An 18,640-nucleotide genomic window follows, 5' to 3' on the forward strand; every position below is an offset into this window, starting at 1 on the left:
CCTATTAGGTATTGTCTCAGCAGGTCTGTGGGGCCAGGAGAGTGAGAGAGAGAGAGAGAGAGAGAGAGAGAGAGAGAGAGAGTGTGTGTGTGTGTGTGTGTGTGTGTGTAGGGTGTATCCAAAAATTTAAAAAGCTCCTTGGTTGATTTTAATGTGTAAGTAGGGCTGGGAACTATTGGACTCAGATCAACTATCTTTCTGGCTTTAACAGAATCACTTTTGGATTTGCTTTTCCTCTCAGTTACAAATTTCACTTTAATTTACTTAGCATAATCTACCATATTTGTCTTACCATCTTTCTGGTGCTGGAGAATCCTTTACTAATGTGTCTTATTTACTTTTGTGTCCTTATTCCTTGGTACATGGTAGATTTTCACTAAACATTTGCTAAATTGAGTTAATAAACCTTACCCAAACTATATGCCCTCCTCAAACTAAACATAATGGCTCTATGTGTGATTCTTTTTTGTTTGGTTTTGGAGATTGAACTCGGGGGCATTCAACCACTGAGCCACATTACCAGCTGTTTTTTATTTTATTTATGCTGAGGCTGGCTTTGAATTCAGCCTCCCTGGCCACTGGGATTATAGGAGTGTGCCACCCAGCCAGTTCAATGTGTGATTCTTGATAACTTGTAGGTGAAATACTCTGCACCCTTGGTTCATAAGGGGGAAGATGGAGGTATTAAAAAGCTCTTTAAAAAATGTTTTCAAAAGTGAAATGTTGAACGATTGTTCTATGAAAAACATGGTGTGTACATGCAACTGTTACATTATATGCTTGAGAACATGCGTTGTTTTGTAGGCAAAGGGCTAATATTGCTCTGGGAAGACTGGGAATATTGAAAATCTCTGTATGCTAGAATGACTGAAATTTCACCAATGGTTATGAAATACGTTGTTGGTGAGGGAAAGCTATAGAAGGTATAATTCTTTGTCGGCCATCCTGAAGTTGTACACATTGCCTTTACCATATATACGTAAAGAAAAACTCAGAACATCATAAATAGTTTTACTAAATGAGATCCATCCAAATATTAAAAATTTGACTAAACTTCGAATAACATAGTCCTCCTGTCCAATGCAACTGCTAAAGGTCCTTTGGGAATGTTGTCGTTTTTCTTTGACAACTTCTAAAGAGATTTACAAGTTTTATGGTCTTTAAAACTCTTGAAATAAAGTCTGAAGCACTGAAAGGCACTGAGGAAAAAACAAAGCTGTCTAGCTAGAGAAACCTGACACATTCCTGGGGTTTTATCAAATGGCTGACTTATTTAGGCTGTTATTTTTATTCACAAAAACATCACCATGTAACACATTGCCTGGAACGTGGGCTCTGGGGATTCTCATTTTTCACGGCTGTAATTCATCCGCTACCTGAAGAGGGTGAGGCTTATTTGCATCTGCAGAAAGGGCAGCCGTAGGAAACCGGACCAGAGCCAGGGAGTGGCGGAGGGTGCTTGCACGCGAGCAAGTGTGCGTGTCCCGGAGGTTGCACACACCCTCATCTAAGCCGACAGCCGCCAAGAGTTAACACGGGCGCACAGTTAGCCTAGGCTTACACATTCGTCCTCCCAGTGTCTTTGTCAGGAGTTAGAAACCGTCTGGGAAACCGCGAGGCAGCGTCTAAGCGACCGAGCGGCTCACTCCGGAGTCTGGGGACGCGGAGTTGACGCAAAACTGGCGAATCTGCGGCCGAAAACGGCCCCCGCCGCCCTCAGCGCCGTGAGCCGCACAGCTGAGGGGTAAACTCTCGTCCCAGGGCGTCCTCAGCGGCCGGCCGCCCGGAAGGGTAGGGGCGCTTGGCGAGCGCCGCCTCCTCACAATTGGGACGCGCGCCGGTGACGTCACATGGCCGCGGCCCGCCTCCTGCGTCGGGAAAGAGGCAGCCGCCCATTGGCTGGGCCACCGGCGGCCTCGGGGCCAATGACAGGGCGGCGAGCGGCGGGGTCTAGCCCTGACGTTGTTCTGCCGCCGCGGGGTTTATTTGGCTCCGGGTCCCTGGCCGCCGCCATTAGGAGTCCGCAGCGCCCGAGGCCGCCCCCCTCTCCGCCCCCGTCCCCCGGCGCCCCCCCGCCTCCGCGCCTCCTCTCCGCCCCTCTCCCCCCGCCTCCGGCAGTCGGGAGCCGCGCGCGGGCCCGCGGAGATCATGTCCTGACTGAGGCGGGAGGGCGGAGGCGGCAGCAGCGGGGCGGGCGGCGCCGCCGAGGGAGGCGGAGAGGGGCCGGGCTCGGCTCGTCGCCGCGGTCTGTGCGGGAGTCGCCGCCGCCGCCGCCGCCGCCGGGCGCAGAGCGTCGTACGGGGAGGAGGAGCGGGAGCTGGAGGAGGAGCCGCCGCCGCCGCCAGGTAACCGGGCCCGGGGTGCGGGCGCCGGCCGCAGGCCCCTCACCGCCCCGCCGCGGCCTGCCGGGCCTTGGCGGCCTGCGGCGCCCCGGCCGCCGAGCCTACCGGGGCGGCGGCGTTGTGGGCGAGGGCGGCAGGCCGGGACCGCCGCTGGGCCGCGTCCATTTTGGGCTCCGCCGGCGCGGGGAGGGCCCGGCTCCGTGGGAGGGCGGGCGCGCCCGCTTGTTTACCGACTCAGGCGGCCGCCCTGCCGCCTCTCTTCCGCCAGATTACCCCTCCTTCCCTGCTGGTCCGCGGCGGCGAGCGGGGTCTCGCGCCCGAGCTGCGCTAGGCCGTAAATACACGGGCCCGTCGCCACAAGTTGGTGCTGGTCTGTAAACTTGTATTTTGGTCCCTTGACCGCTTTCTCTCTAACTCCCGCGGTGGCTTCTTGTTGTAGCCATTTCTAAGAAAATCCAGGTGGGGAGCTACGAGGCGGATGGCGAGGAGGAGCTGGAACTCGTGGAAAGATTATCTGGCCCTCCGCTTGCAACAATGATTGCTCAGTGCAAGTATCTGTTGTTTCTCTGCTGTAGTTTGGTGCTGGTCATTTCACAGACAAAATAGCTGTAATTTTTAAGCACCACGGGCAGGCAGTTTAGGGTAACTGCCTAAGTTTGAAGTTGAACCGGCTCATTATCTTTGAGAAGTACAGGTGTTTTGAAACTCCGTTGCTGAGAATTTTTGTATTTCAGTCACTCATTTCTCCCTTTCCTTAACTATGTAGATTAAGTGCTGGCCCTGTTCCCAATGTTTTAGTGTCACGATATAGTCTATTTATGATAATGTAATAAAGGTAATGTATAAAATACTATTTTGAGAACACAGTTGAAAAGAGATCTTAAATTCTTGGAAGTGTTATGTAATGAATGGTTCCTGTACCTGCGGTCTCTCTTAGTTGACTTCCTTATCACTTGTGTAACCTCCAGTGTACCCCTGTGTTGATCAAACATGTCAGTCAGTGGACAGACCACAAGCCTAGGGGACCGTCAGGAATTTTCATCTTGGCTGATGCCACAGGCCTTTGGAAAGTCATCCAGACCGAGTTTGGGAAAAATAAAGCTGGATCTCGCTTCCTGGTTGTTATTGTTTTTAATTTAATGAGGTAATTCTAAAAAAGGTTAGAGCTCTACTGCCTCTTAATCTTTGGCTCTTAAGGTAGGCAGTTGTCTTATACTAAAATTTTATAACATTGTTTTTATTGGGCCATTAGGGGGGCAGGGGATAGTAGGATAGTAATGACACATTTTACTCCTTGATGGAGGATGTTATTTTGGGAAGAATGTCATGAGGGATTTTTATTTCTGTTGCTATTTCCACACCTTTTTATTAATGTCTCAGAGCATTGGGACACTCCTTTATTTACTTTTAAAATGTGCTTGGGTTACTATGATGAACTGATTCACAATAGTATATTTTAACCTCTTGGCCTTGATCCAGATCTGTACACTGATAGGTACTATGGCATTTCACATTTAAAGTCTGAGAATTCACATGGTTTTGGAACTCAGTTCAGTTGTAAAACATTTGAGGTAAATTTGCTTCATATGAGTAATTGATACAATGAGAGCCATTCCATGTGCCTTATACTTACTGCTTTTATGTAATAAATGTAAACTTTAAGAAATGGGAGTTGCAAAGGTAGAACTCTGTAGCTTTTTTTTTTTTTAACTTGGTTCAGTTTTATTTATGTGTTGCTGTTCTCTCCTCCTCTTGACTCTGTTGTTATCCTCTCTATCTGCGCTTTCAACACTTTTTCTCCCAGTTAGGTTGTATTTCATTTGGAGTATTTGTGTTTCACTTATGCTTTGAGTAAATGATATCTGTGTATTTGAAAACTATCACCTCTTTGCATCATAATATACAGACCTACAGTAAACTCCTTAATAAATATAGAATAAAGTTCAAGCTCCTTGGTGTGGTGTTCATATTACTCTGTAGTAATGCCCTGACTTAGTCTTCAGTCTTAACTCTCGGTTTTTTTTTTTTTTTTGGTGAATCCTTAGTTCCAGCCGAAGTACATTGTTAGTGGTTCCTGTGAAATATCTCTAGAATCTTTTTTATGCCATTCTTTCTCTTTGATATTGTGGATTCATGGATACTCTACTCTGATTTATTTAATTGCTGTCTCTTGAGAAGTCTTTTTGATGACTTCAATCCCAAGAGGTCTGTCTGCTCACTCTGAGTCTTTCTCCTTTTTTCTTAATCTATTCTAACCTGTTCTTATTTTTCTGTTTTTATTCTGCTTCCCATCTAGATTTTCAAGACCTCTGAGAAATGAGTGATATATAGTCAGCACTGAAAATATGGATATATATGTCTGACAAAGTATTTTTGGTTATAGAGGTAGTCTGAGATATACAGTGTATAGTCTCCTAAGTATTGGAGTTTCTGGGACTTCAGTAGTCTTGAGACAAAACACTTGAAATTGGGCTGGGGATGTGGCTGAAGCGGTAGTGCACTCGCCTGGCATGTGTGCGGCCCGGGTTCGATCCTCAGCACCACATACAAACAACGATGTGTCCACCAAAAACTGAAAAATAAATATTTAAAAATTCTCTTTAAAAAAAAAAAAACACTTGAAATTATGGCTCTCTGAACAAACATACTAACCAAACTCTTTTTATCAGCTCAGTTCATCTTGTAGAGGATGGTTGGCATTTTCATAATGGTGTCTACCACGCGGCCAGCGCAATGGTTTCATTAATGAGGTTCTTGGCATAAAAGTTAGCTAGCGAGATCGAAATAAACACACAGACTCAGTTACCTTTTTCTATGACCAGGTCCGAGACGGCTCCCCTCTCTGGTTCCCTCCTCTAACCGCCCGGCAGGGCAGCAAGGATTGCTCAGGGCTAGCAGGAGAGAGAGAGAGAGAGCACGCCAGGGAGTAGCCTTTTATTGGGGAGCAAGAAATTCAGGGGATAATTCCATCCAATGAAGGTTGAAGGGGGAGCCGCACTCCAAGGTCAGGGTCAGTGATTGGGCCTCCGGGGTCAGTGGTCAGTTACACCCCCACACGGACAGGTTCTCTCATCAGGAGAGGGCCGGGAAAGCTCCGACACAGCCAGAGCGCCTCAGACCCTAACCGGGAGTCACCCAGTCACGTGTGAGAATGGCTTCCGACAATGGTGTATTATTCAAATGAAAATAAGTACCACAATTTTGTGGTTTACTTTATATTTGTGTTTGGAGCAGATATTTGGTTTCGAGTTTGGCACCAGTAACTAAAATTGGCTATTCCGTATTTGTATATGGGTAACATTTAGCATCAGAGAAGGAGAAAATCAGAAGCCTCAGTTTACATTCTTAACATGCTGCCAGCATCTGAGGTTATCATTGATAATAAGGCATAAGGGACATCAGAATATGTGATTCACTGCTACCTGTCAACATTGTTGAAAGAAAACACAAATGAGCTGAACCAAAGTATTGTTATATTCCAAGAATAATACATATAATTATGTATTTAGGTGGATGCTGATACATTTGGAAAAAAGACTGTGTTTGTGAGAATAGGAGGTATGGTGTTTTATGGATACATAGTCTTTTTGCAATAAACCATCCCAATTTACTTACTGTATCTATGTGAAAACTTGTTCTTTCTAGTTCATCAAAATAGTTTTCCTCTTCAGACTTTTTTTTTTTTTTTTTTTAATTAGAAAGTAGCCTATATGCTCCCAACCCTCTACTCCTTTCTGGTCTAACTAGAGCTAAAATTAACATGTTACTTTGTGGAACTAGTAGGCATTTTTACTTAGGCTACTTGCATTCATAAAAGTCACGTTTATAGAATTGTACTAGTAATTTCACTGCTTGAGAAATATAGATTCCCCTAAGCATTCTTTGCTTTCTGAGTGGTGGTATTTTGGTTAAGATGAAGTTTTTGATAAGAGCTGTCTGTTTGAATTTTAAAATGGAGATTGGCCAGCTAAATTGAATATAATATTGATAATTTTTCCGTGGCCTACTGAATGGAACTTATCAGTAATAAAAAAGTGAAGTTTCCTTTGTTTTTATAATTTATATGTTGAAGACCAACTGTCCAGCTTCCTTTTCAACTAAGTCTATACAATTTTGGTTTGTATCTATTTTTATCCATAGATACGCATTACTGGAATCAGTTGCTTTTTTTCCAGTTTTTTTTTTTTTTTAATTAATTTTTATTGTAGGTTGTTCAAAACATTACATAGTTCTTGATATATCATATTTCACACTTTGATTCAAGTGGGATATGAGCTCCCATTTTTACCCCATATACAGATTGCAGAATCACTTCAGTTGCACAACCATTGATTTACTTATTGCCATTCTGGAGTCTGTTGTATTCTGTGCCTTTCCTATCCTCTACTATCCCCCCTCCCCCCTCCCCTCCCCTCTTCTCTCTCTACCCCCTCTACTGTAATTCATTTCTCCCCCTTATATTTTCCCTCCTTTCCCCTCACTTCCTCTTGTATGTAATTTTGTATACCCCTGAGGGTCTCCTTCCATTTACATGCAATTTCCCTTCTCTCTCCCTTTCCCTCCCACCCCTCATCCCTGTTTAATGTTAATCTTCTTCTCATGCTCTTCGTCCCTACTCTGTTCTTAGTTACTCTCCTTATATCAAAGAAGACATTTGGCATTTGTTTTTAAGGGATTGGCTAGCTTCACTTAGCATAATCTGCTCTAATGCCATCCATTTCCCTCCAAATTCTATGATTTTGTCATTTCTTAATGCAGAGTAATACTCCATTGTGTATAAATGCCACATTTTTTTTATCCATTCGTCTATTGAAGGGCATCTAGGTTGGTTCCACAGTCTTGCTATTGTGAATTGTGCTGCTATGAACATGGATGTAGCAGTGTCCCTATAGTGTGCTCTTTTTAGGTCTTTGGGGAATAGACCGAGTAGTGGAATAGCTGGATCAAATGGTGGTTCCATTCCGAGCTTTCCAAGAAATCTCCATACTGCTTTCCAAATTGGCCGCACCAATTTGCAGTCCCACCAGCAATGTACAAGAGTACCCTTTTCCCCACATCCTCGCCAGCACTTGTTGCTGTTTGACTTCCTAATGGCTGCCAATCTTACTGGAGTGAGATGGTATCTTTTTTTTTTTTTCCAGTTTTATCTTAATTTTGTTTGTTTGTTTGGTGCTGGGAAGTGAACCCAGGGCCTTGCACATGTAACCATATATTCTACCACTGAGCTACACTTTGAGCCCTAGTTTTTTTTTTTTTTTTTTTTCTCTTTTTAAAGCAAGGGTTTCATTTAGGTATGTTTTATAATGCCATAAAATTTACCCTTTTAACGTATACAGTTAATTGGTTTTTAGTGTATTCATAGAGTTATCCAACCATCACTGCTATATAATTCCAGAATATTTTCATCACCCCAGAAAGCAAGCATGTACCCATAAGTCCCTATTGCTCTGGACTCATGGCCACTACAAACTGACTTTCTGCCTCTATAGATTTGCCCATTTGGAGATCTCATGTAAATGGAATCGTATAGTATATGGTCATTTGTGTTTGACTTCTTAGTAAGTATCTTGTTCATATTAAGAATGAAAAATATTCCAATGTATGGATAAACCACATTTTGTTTTTCCATTCAGTCATTTTCACTTTCGTTATTGTACCATAATGCTATTAACATTGTGTACAATTTTTTGGACTTAAGTTTTCTTGGATGATATATACCTGGGAGTGGAATTACTGGGTGATAGGGTAACTATGTTTAACCTTTGAGGTTTTCAAAAAGTAGTTGTAGCATTTTATATTTTTACTAGCAGTGTATGAACACTTATTATTGTCTTTTAAAAAAATTCTAGTGCTCCTAGTGAAGTGGCATGTCCTTGGTTTTATCTGAATTTCCCTAATGAGTGATAATGTTGAACATCTTTTCATATGCTTATTGTTGGTCATTTGTTTATCTAGAGAAATTTCTATTCTGATCCTTTGCTTTTTTTTTTTTTTTTTTCCCTCCTCAGGTTTTGTTGTTGTTTAACAGTTCTTTATATATTCTAGATACAAGCATTTTTTTTATGGGGGAGTGCCAGGGATTGAACTCGGTGGCACTTGCCCACTGAGACACATCCCCAGCCCTATTTTGGATTTAGAGACAGGGACTTATTGAATTGCTTAGCACCTAACTTTTGCTGATGCTGGCTTTGAACTTGCAATCCTCCTGTCTCAGCCTCCGAAGCAGCTGGCATTACAGGTGTGCATCACAGACTATAGGCATCCTATTAGATAAATGGTTTGCAAATATTTTCTCCCATTCTTTGGGTTTTCTTTTCAGTTTCTTGATGGTGTCCTTTGAAGCATAAGTTTTTTACCTTTGATGAAATTCAGTTTATTGGTTTTGTTACATGTGCTTAATCCAGAGTCATGATATGTATCTTTATTTGCATCTAATAGTTTTATAGCTTTAGCTTTTAAATTTATATCTATGATTATTTTGAGTTATGTTTTTTAAATATTTATTTTTACTTATAGCCAGACACAATACCTTTTATTTTATTTTTACGTAGTGCTGCGGATGGAACCCAGTGCCTCACGTGTGCTAGGTGAGTGCTCTACCTCTGAGCCACAACCCCAGCCCTTGAGTTAAGTTTTGTAAATAATGTAAAGTAGGGTTCCAAGGTAAATTTTTTTTGAATGTGGCTATATATTTGTCTCTGCACTGTTTGTTGAAGTTTACTTCAACAGTATAATTATTCTCAACTATAAGTTTGTTATTGTAAGAAAATTCCTTGGATATATGAAATTATTCCTGTTCTACAGATGAAAAGGATTTTAGTGTTGTACATTAGGTTGTAGCAATACACTTGTGATTAGTTTCTGAAGACAGGGTTGATTTCTGTGATTTATTTATTATTTTGTTACTAGTGATTGAACCCAAGAGTGCTTTACGACTGAGCAACACCCCCAGCTCATTTTATGTTTTTTTTGAGGCAGGGTCTTGCTGAGTTGCTTAGGGCCTTGCTAAGTTGCCGAGACTGGCATGCCTGGCAATTTCTGAGATACATACATACATATACATACATATATATATATATTTTTTTTTTTTTACATATATATATAATATGTATTTTTTTAGTCACTTCCAAATCTTTTCCTTTTTTGTTTGTGTAATTTTATTTTTATTTTTCTTGGTACTAGAAGTATTTCTGACTAAATTTTTTTGGGGAATACTTTTCCTTTGATAACAGCAGAATATTGAGTTGCATTTTTTTGACTAAATGATTAGTAAGCAGCTGTCACATGCAGATACTATTTATATAGAGAGAAATTAATTTTTCACAGTTGAGTGTTAGGGGAAAAGAATAGTCCACTAAATTAAATGCTGTGGCAGGTATTTGTCTTGCTTTGTTCTTGGTCCTAGTGGGAAAGCCTCTCACTATTAAGCTTGATGTTACTGTTGGTTTTTTGGAGACTTACTTGTATCACTGAGGAAGTTCTCTATGCTGATGGTTTATCATTGTTTTTCTCTCTCTCCTGGGGATGGAACCTGGAACTCAGCCGCACACATAAGATGTATACTTCCAAGCTGAGTGTTTTCTCTAATTAGTTATACATAACAATAGAATTTGCATTTTGACACATCAAACATATGGAGTGTAACTTTTCATTCGGTTACACAGGTCATGAGGGTAGTAATGTCTTTGATTCATTCTATCATTTCTAGCCCCATGGCTGTTGTTTTTTTTTTTTTGAGATGAATGGGTGTTGGACTTTGTTAAGTGCTTTTTCTGCATTCATTGATTGATATGATCATGATTTTTCTTTAGCCTGTTGATATGATGGATTATATTAATTTTTAAAAATTATTGAACTTGCCTTGCATACCTGCAATATGATTTGATTTGATTTGCCAACATTTTGTAGAGCAGTTTTTCATACATATTCATGATAGAGATTGAGAAGACAATGTTATTTCTTTAGTTTAAGTCTGTCAGGTCTGAAGTATATTTGCAAAAATTTAGGATGGAAGAAACTTTGGTTTCTTATCTTCTTTGAATCATACCTATAAGTTGTAAAAAAGAATCTATAATCTTCAGTTTTCCCAAATGTTTTAACATTTCTTCTCAAACCCAAACTCTTGTTTTATTACTAGATTCAACAGTCATACCATTATTCTGTAAAATTGCCATGAAAGTTTTTAGATCCTTTTAATTCTCCACAGTTCAGTAAATAGTGAATACTACCACAGGTCCCTGGACCACACTTTTGAGTAGCACTGTCCTAATATACAGTATTCTGATCCCTGTTCCTTTTTTAGCGTTAACATTTCCAAGTCATAATTGTCCGCCTAAATAACATTTGTTACTGTAATGACAGATTTTAAAACCTGTTTTTTTCTTTTTCTTTTTTTAAATGTGTAGATGTGCTTGTCCACTGGGGACAAAATTCAAGAGACTCATGCATGATTGGCAAGCACTTACCACTGAGCTATAACCCCAACCCCTAAAATCTTTTTTATTATGAAAAATTTCAAGCATATACATATAGAGAGACTAGGAGAGTGAATCCTCATGTATCCATCACTTAGTTACGAACATAAGGCCAGTCTTGTTTCATTTGTATTCCTTCTTCTCCATGGATTATTTAAAGGAAATTTTAGGCATCTTACATTTTAAGATAGATTTAAATTTTAGGCATCACACATTTTAGGCTTTGTGTGTTCATATCTCCATTCACCCCCACTGGACCCATGACCTTGTGATGTTCAGATTTGTACTTTTCTCTCCTGCATCTTGTTAAACTGGTGTTCAGATATAGAGGCTTGATCAATTTAAATACCATAATTATTACTTGGTGCAAATAAGTCAGTGATCCTTAGTGTTAGTCAACTCCAAATTTTAAAATACTTACTATCAATTTGTTGTAATAAGAGGAGGGAAAATTTTTTTCATTATTATTTGGAAATAGGGTATTTACAGAATCAATAAACAAGATTTTAAAGTGATATTTCACATAGAAAAATAAGAGATCGATAATTAGCATTTAGTACATGGGATAGGAATCCTAGAGAGCATCATATTTGCTCCCTTAGAGAAAATTGAGATACCGAGATATAAATATATTTCAAAGAACAATAAGCTTTTCTTTAAAACAAGGTCATGCATAGGCCCTGTAATTCATACACATTACACTTGTGTGGACTCCTTTTTCAATTGGTGGAATGAAAATGGAAGGCTTTTCTATTCTTATTTGGTTGACATGGTAGGGTTTCTTTGAATTATCTGGATTGATGTATATTAGGCTAAAGAAAGTTAGGCTGACAGTTATTAATAATATTTTCTTCGTCAGTGATTGCCTCCAACCAAAAAATACTCAAGGCATTTTATAATCTAAAATTGTTGTGATTATTCCAAGTTGTCCTTTTCCATTCAATTCTTCATGCTAAATTTAGTGTATTTTGTTTTATAAATAACTTTTCTAGGTCCATCTAAATATGCTTTGGGAAGATTCATGTAATTTTGTCAAGTTAAATGTGAGAAAAATCTGTTTATTTAAAAAATTTTTTTTGAAAATATTCATTTAAATATTGCCTATTAGTAGTTGTCTAAGAGTATCAGTAAGATACTCATGTGGTTTAATAATCCAAATTTTGGATGGTAGGAATAGGAAACTATAAGCAGCAGTATGCACATATATTTATACATAGTGTATATAGTGCAGACTTGAATACAGAATGCCTGGGTTTAAACTTTGGCACTGCCTTTTAGTACCTTGTGATTTTAGGAAAGTTACTCAACTTTTGTGTCTGTTTCCAGTCTTTAAAATTGGGCACAATTGTCTCAGGGTTCTGAGAATCAAATTAGTAAATATAGATAAAGTGTTAGAACTATGTTTAGCACATAGTAACTGCTTAGCAAGTTTTATTTTATTTTATTTAGAGAATTTTAATATTTATTTTTTAGTTTTTGGCCGAAACAACATCTTTGTTTGTATGTGGTGCTGAGGATCGAACCCGGGCTGCACGCATGCCAGGCGAGCGTGCTACCTTTTGAGCCACATCCCCAGCCCGCTTAGCAAGTTTTAGCTGGTGTTTTCTTTTTTTAGTTAATAAGGCTGACCCTGGCAAAACTATGAAATAGACAAAGTTGGCCTGGGTATTTACCTACCTCTACTGATTTGAGTAAGCAGGGCCTTCGCTTTGTTGCTGTTTTTGGCATTTCTTTCCAGATGTCTTTTATTAAAGTTTTACCTACCTGTTCTTCTTGTCCATACAATGATAGAAAAATCCTTATCCTATTTTTGTTAATCATCATATCAGAAATAATGAGGAAAGTTATCTAACTGAATGACTTTATATTATTAATAAATAATATTTATAAAATAGTTTTTTGAAATCAAATGACTTTAATGGATTAGAATTTAGGCAAAATAACAGCATTGGAACACATAACAGCATTGGGAAAAATATACTTTTGGAACCAGATGGTAGGTCTGAATTGGTATTAATTTTGAATATTTCATCCATTTGGTTCTGTCTTATTTTTGCAGCTTTTTCTTTCTTTTATAACTGATAAATTATCTAAAAGTTCCAAGTTTCTACCCCTCCTTTCTCTGTCACACAGGTAACACCTATAGCATTTGATTTAAATGGTGGCCTAGAGCGTTAGGTACAGTAAAATGACCTTTGGTTCTTAAGGATACTTTGTAAGTTGGAACTAGTGTGTTTACAGTGTTAACAGAAAATGGATAGAATAATGAAAAATTAAATTTTGAACATGGTAAACATGTTTAGAGTCATTGCAAAGGTTTTTTTAAATTATTATTTGTGGTGGTGGGAGTCAAACCTAGGACTTCTCACATGCAAGGCAAGGGCTGTACCATTGAGCTAACTTCTCAGTCCTGTTTTACTGTTTTTTGTTTTTTTATTTTTCTTTTTTTGAGGGGGAAGAAAGAGGGAGCACATAACTTTTATAAATATTTTCATGCATTAGGATTTCCAGAAAATGCATTAGATACAGGATTTTTTTATGACCTAAGGAAATAAAAGGACTTGGAAACCATCTCAAGGGAGGCCATGTAGACTGACCAGAGTGGAGTGGAATTCCTGGAGCCAGGTGCCATGACAAACTTGGGATGTGCCCTTTTCCAAAAAGTAGATGCATAGACCTGTTGTAGAAGGTGCCCCATTTACCAAAGCCAGAATTGAAGGGTCTTCTGTTAGCTCTGAGAGAAACTTGAAATCATTCTAGAAAAAGCCAGACTGACCTCTAAAGTAATTTCTTTGTAATTTTTCTTGTCAGCCAACTTTGCGTAGGAAGAATGGAAACATGGGCTAGTCATTAAGGTCTGTTGAGTGCATGCAGTGTGACCCTTGGCTGTAATCCCACTACTCTGGAGGCCTAGGCAGGAGCATAGCAATTTCCAGGTCAGCCTCAGCAATTTAGTGATGACCCTAGCACAGAATAAGACTTTCAGGCTGCGTTTCTCACAGGGTTCTGTTTTACTGTTTTTAAAATGTTAGATGGAGCTGGGCCTGATGGCGCATGCCTGTAATCCAAGCAGTTTGGAAGACTGAGGCAGGAGGATTGCAGGTTTGAACACACAGGTTGTGTGTGTTCAAACAAATCGCAGGTTGATCACAGCCTCAGCAACTTAGGCTGTGAACAACCTAGGGAGACCCTGCCTCAAAGTAAAAAGTAAAAAGGAGTGGGAATATGGCTCAGTTGTTAAACGCCTTTGGGTTGAATCCTTGCCTCCCCCCCCCAAAAAAAAAGTAGTTGGATTGATATACACTCTTGGGGTGAAATGCTCCATTTCTATACATGTTTAAGGAGACCATAGTCTTTCATCTAGATTGTAGGTTCCCTGAGCCACAAGGATAGTGTTTTATCTAGTTGTGTTTCTTTATATTCCTGAGTGCATATTGGACCTTTGTTTGCTACATTTAATTTGTTTTGTTTGGGATTATAATTTAAAGTGCTTGACTCTGTGGTATTGTAAAGTACCTATTATGCTAAGGTGAGTTCCAGCTAGCTGAAGACATATATGTATTGTTTCTGTTCCCTTTTCTTGTATTCTTGAAGAACTAAAGCGTTTAACTTAAAAAAAATTGATGTTCTCCCTGAAATGACGAGAGGATACATGAAAAGAAAGAACATTATTTCATGTTAGATTTGACACAACTCTAAAAAACTTCTAGATCTTATTTTATTCTGATCAAGTTTCTAGTAATGTAAAGGGAAAAGCAACCTAGTATAATTATAACTCTTATTATAGTTTTTCTTAATTGATGCATTCTTTTTTAATGTAAAATTAAAAAAATATATGCATACATAATGTATATATACATACATACACATATACATATACATACACACATATATATACATACATATTTTGGTTATAGTTGAACACAATATCTTTATTTTACTTATTTTTATGTGGTGTTGAGGATGGAACCCAGTGCCTCACACATGCTAGGCGAGTGCTCTACTGCTGAGCCACAACCCCAGCCCATTTGATGCATTCTTGACAGACTAAATTGTAAACTTTAAATTCTTTGTTATACTTTAAGGATTTAGGATTGTTTTAAATGAGGTAGATGGAGTATTCGAAGGGTGATTCCTTCAGTTAAGTACAGCATAGTTCAAGTAAGGCCAAGGTAGGTGTTAAATTTCCTTTGTCTTGCTTGTTCACAAATTCCATGGAAGAATTCACAAGCATGGTTAATTCAAATCTACTCATTTGAATCAGATATCATGGAAAATAGAGACCTTTTTGTATAGGAAGGCCAGCTCTCTTGAAATATACTGATCATTGATTATTTGTATACAGTTTCACATAAGATTTAGTACTATTAAAAGACACTTAGTGATTGCAAAATTTTGTCCTTGTCCCCTTTACATAACAGAATTGGTTAATTAGCTTATAGGTTTTCACATTTGAAGGTATAAGTTTATTGTAGAATGATGAAGTTTTGGACAATGAGGGGAAAAATTTATTGAACGACTTTATGGCTCTTAGTGGTCTAATCCCTTCAATTTGAAGATGGGAAAACTGAGGCTGAGAAACATGAAATTCTGATAAAGAATTGGGTTTTGAATATGTTGAGGTATTTGTTAGAATATTTGAATGGAGGTGTCAAGTAGGCAGCTGGATTCATGTATCTGGAATTGAGGGAGAGATCCAGCCTGGAAATGTAAAGTTGAGAGTCATCCCCTTATAGGTGATATATTAAAACCCAGAGGTGGAATGAGATCCCCAAGGGTGTTGGTGCTTAGAGAGATTGAGAACCAAGGACTGAGCCTTGGGAGCACTTGGCTTTTTAAGTCAGGAGTATAAGATGAAGCTTAACTTACCCTTAAAGTGGTATAGGATTTGCTAGAAGCGAGCCTGTCTGTTGTGCTTGTGTATTGAAGGCAGTGCCTTCATGTGTATTATCTTCAAGGGAGGTGACACATTTATGAGTTGAATATGTGTGTGGTGTAATTTGGATTGAGTCAGTGTAATGGTAAAGAGTTGAGAGTTTATGCAGTTAGAAAAGAGCTTCAAAAAGAGGATTGTTCTAGTCAGCTGGATGGATTTAGAAAGCTAAGATGCTTAGGAAGCTATTATAGTAGTACTGACCTGAACTGAGAAAGGTCTGGTAGCAGTGGGGATGGGAAGGAAATAACAGATTGGATAGAACCAGTGCACTAGAAAGCATGTATGGGCAAAAGGCAGAATTCAAGGTGATTTTGAATTTCTCTCTTGGGAACAGGGATATGAATGGTGTTATTAATGTAAACTGGAGAAGTTAGGGTAGGAGTTTGTTTTGAGAGGAAGATAAAAGAGTTTAATGGAAGATTTGACAACTATTGGACCCCTAAAATGTTATCAGATTTCTAGTGTGGGCTAATCATATCATCATCTCTAGGATCCTGTTCTAACCCAAGTGTTTTTCCTGATGATTATTGTCAGAAAGATAAGTAGGAAGATACTGGTGAAAAAAGAAGAAATGACTATGTGGGAGTTTTAACTTAAGAGTTAACTAGTACTTTCAATTTTTTTTTTGTTTATCTAAGTTTTGTAATTCAGAATTACTTTATAATATTTTCACAGAACTTAAAATTGAGCATGCTTGGAATATCCTTTTTAGATTTATCTGTATTTCCGTAAGTGGTTTTCTGAGCATTTGTAAACCTCCACAGATTTATATTAGTAAGTATTTATGTTAATAAAACTAATAAAAACCCTTAAGAGTGCTGTTAGCTCGTTGGATAATTTCTCATCATTTGAAACTAACTGGCAACTGAGCTTATCTCAATTTGTTTAATGGGTTTGTGCTTGATGAAGATTATTTCACTTCCCTAGTTTTTTTCCATAGATTTTTTTAAAGTACGTATTTGGGGGCATTTGTGGTATAGCTACAATTTTGAGGAATTGACATCAGTGTAGCTAAATTTCTTGTACGGTGTTAGTGCTTTGTAAGTATGAATTAATTAAACATGATAATATAAAAATATAGTTACTAGCTCCTTCCCAGCCATTAATTATATAGACCATAATATTATTCTCTTTTATTATTATTTGAGTTGGGAAGTTTGTAATTAAAGGAGTTATGAATTTAGTACTGGAAAATGGTTGATATATTTGGAGACATTATTATTCTATAGGTAGAGCTTGAAGCACAAATGGATTTCCTGGTATTGTATTTGAACCAAAGAATATTTAAGAGTAGCAGTTGTATCCAGTTTTCCTTAAAGAAGTCCTGTTGAATATTTTATTGTACCAGACAATTTGGCACAGACTAGTTATCTTCCTATGCCCAAGTTAATTTATGTTAAAATAATATTTGGTTTTATTTCAGGGCACAGCATTAATTCTTAGAACTGATTGCTTTGAGACTAGTTTTATATACCTTTTAGTATGTTTTGACATTGGAAGAAAAAGAATACTCAGTGTTAATTTCTTCTGAATAATATAAAATTACATAGTTGAGTTGATGTTATCCTTCTTCCATTTCATTTACTAATGGCCACAGGTACCAGTGGCTTTCTCAGAAAATCTTCTGCAATTAATTTCACCTTTCAGTTAGTAAAAGACAATATTCCCACAAAGTTTCAATTCTCCAGAATGGATATACATCATCATTTAGTATAATGCACTCCTCTTAAAACTCTTGAGCTTGGTTTTCGTATTGCTTTGTTACCTGTATTTTCCAAAACAGGCTTATCAGGCAGCTGTATGTCCATCATTTACCAGGCATATTTGATGATTATCATGTTTTTGTGTTGCAGATTGAACCCAGGGCCTTGCAAATGCTAAGTACATGCTGTACCACTGAACTACACCCCCCAACCTCTATATGATGATGATGATGATTATTTTAATATGTATATTTTTTTAGTTGTCAATGGATCTTTATTTTCTTTTTGGGTGGTGCTGAGGATCGAAACCAGTGCCTCATAAATGCTAGGCAAGTGCTCTACCACTGAGCCGCAACCCCAGCCCTCTATGATTATTTTTTATGACAATATTTTTTTTTTTTGGTCAGCCTTGGACATTTAAGTATATATACCTATACATTAGTTCCATGAAGATTGGCTAAGATAATGTAAGGTCACAGGCTGTTTAGTGAAGTTTACAGGTATATCATAGTAAGATTTATCAAAGCAAGTATGAAGTTTTGAATGTGAATATATTAAGTGAAATATTGAATTTTCTTGCAGTAGTCCTTAATATACGTTCATTTGTTCTTATGGTGTTTCTCATGTTTGTTACAATTTCTGGTAGCATGAATAAGTAATTTACTTATATTTTATACCTGAGAAACTAAAGGAAGAACTGGCTAATAAACATGAAAATTGCCATTTAATTTCTACATTTATGAATGCTTATGATTATCATTCCCTGCTCTTAAACACATATTTGGATTGCTGTCAGATTGTGTACAAACTAAATTTAAAAAAGTCTTAAGTAAGAAATTTAAATTACCTGGGTATGAGGGGGAAAAAATGCAAAAGCAAAGACAAAAACTACTGAAGGAGAAAAAGATTTCAAAGATTTCAAAGTTAATCAATTTTTTCTTTTGGTTTTCTCTACTTATTTGGATATACCACATCATATTCCCACTCAGTAATACAAATAATGATAATATTAGTGCTTATGTGTATACACACATTTAAATTATATAGAAAAACAACATTCTCATTTAATTTGGCTGACCAATCAATTAGCTATTTTTATTGTTCAATAAAAATTTAAATGTAATAGTCTTATTAAAATAAGTGAGAATAATTAAATAGAACTGATTAAAATTAAGCCTTTAAAAT

At 38.0% G+C, this 18,640-nt stretch overlaps 1 protein-coding gene across 4 annotated transcripts in view; it reads left to right on the forward strand.

Annotated features, from left to right (window-relative positions):
* Positions 1-1,992: 1,992 nt before the first annotated feature.
* Positions 1,993-18,640, forward strand: part of Zranb1 (zinc finger RANBP2-type containing 1) — a 50,872-nt gene continuing 34,224 nt past the window's right edge. For 2 of the 4 annotated variants that reach the window (XM_077105490.1, XM_077105493.1), the window contains exon 1: positions 1,993-2,345. The gene's annotated coding sequence lies outside the window, so the exon portion shown is untranslated. Of the gene's footprint in view, positions 2,346-3,471; positions 3,487-8,565; positions 8,581-8,893; positions 8,930-18,640 lie in introns of those variants that run through there. The other 2 variants (XM_077105491.1, XM_077105492.1) reach the window with 2 other exon arrangements.

The sequence above is a fragment of the Callospermophilus lateralis genome, chromosome 15 (genome assembly GCF_048772815.1).
Source record: "Callospermophilus lateralis isolate mCalLat2 chromosome 15, mCalLat2.hap1, whole genome shotgun sequence".
NCBI lineage: Eukaryota > Metazoa > Chordata > Mammalia > Rodentia > Sciuridae > Callospermophilus > Callospermophilus lateralis.